This window comes from Orycteropus afer, unplaced genomic scaffold, assembly GCF_000298275.1.
Source record: "Orycteropus afer afer isolate SDZICR_OR568_19922 unplaced genomic scaffold, OryAfe1.0 scaffold00099, whole genome shotgun sequence".
Taxonomy (NCBI): Eukaryota; Metazoa; Chordata; class Mammalia; order Tubulidentata; family Orycteropodidae; genus Orycteropus; species Orycteropus afer.
In genome coordinates this window covers 5,005,037-5,006,238 of record NW_006921686.1, presented here as the reverse complement: position 1 = coordinate 5,006,238, position 1,202 = coordinate 5,005,037, and positions in this window count along the sequence as shown.

Below are 1,202 nucleotides of genomic sequence, written 5' to 3'. Positions count from 1 at the left end.
GTATAGTCTGCCAAACTTACATATGTTGTTCTTGTTGTTATGTGCTGTTGAGTTGGAGCCAACTCATAGTGACCCCTCTTTGGGTTTCTGAGGCAGTAACACTACGGAAGTAGATTGCCCAGCCTTCCTTCTGAGGAGTGGTTGGTGGGTTTGACCCACCAGCCTTCTGGTTAGCAGTGCAGTGCCTTAGGCACTATGCTACCAGAGCTCCCAACTTATATATGGTCATGAGTGTATTCATTTTGCCTACCCATTCCTGATCATTTAGCCTGTCTACCTACGTGTCCACCCGCAGACTAATGTGTGTTTTTACTGATAATGCAGTACTGTGTGTGTAAAAGTGTTTACCTTTCTTGTCTGTACCTAAGGTTCGGCAAGAAGATTTATAAGGTTCCCCCTGCCCTTGTGTTGGCCCTCAGAGATGTTGAACAGGAAAGTTAATAACAGACATCTTAGTTTTATTTTAAAGTTTTTATTATTCACAAAACCAAAAATATGAACCGTAAAAAAGTCTGACCCAAATTGCAAAAGCCCACCGGAAACTGGTCTGTAGGAATGTCAATATGTCTTATCTTGCTAAAAAAGGACAGCTGTCAAACCCAACCCTACCCGTTGTCATGGAATCAACTCTGACTCATAGCACCCCCAGAGGACAGGGTAGAACCACCCTCATAGGGTTTCCTGGGTTGTAATCTCCATGGAGGAGCTCTGGTGGCGCAGAGCCTAAGGCACGTGACTGCTCACCAGAAGGCTGGCGGTTCAAACCCACCAGCCACTCCTCGGAAGGAAGATGGGGTAATCTATTTCCGTAGAGATACTGCCTCGGAAACCCAAGGAGGGGTCGCTATGAGTTGGTCTGACTTGACGGCACATAACAGCAACAAAAATCTTTATGGAAGGGAGCTTTGGTGGTACAGTGCCTAAGGCATTTAACTGCTAACCAGAAGATTGTTGGTTCAAACCCACTAGACGGTCCGCTCGGCAGAAGGAAGATAGGGCAATCTACTTCCATAAAGATTTACCACCTTGGAAACCCAATGGGGGTCGCTATGAGTCTGAATCAACCCAATCGCAGTGCATGGGAATCACTACCATAGCCAATTGCCACATTTTTCTCCTGTGGAGCAGCTGGTGGGTTCCAGCCACCAACATGTTGATTCTTTAACCTCTGCACCACTAAGGCTCCTTAGTTTTTTTATTGT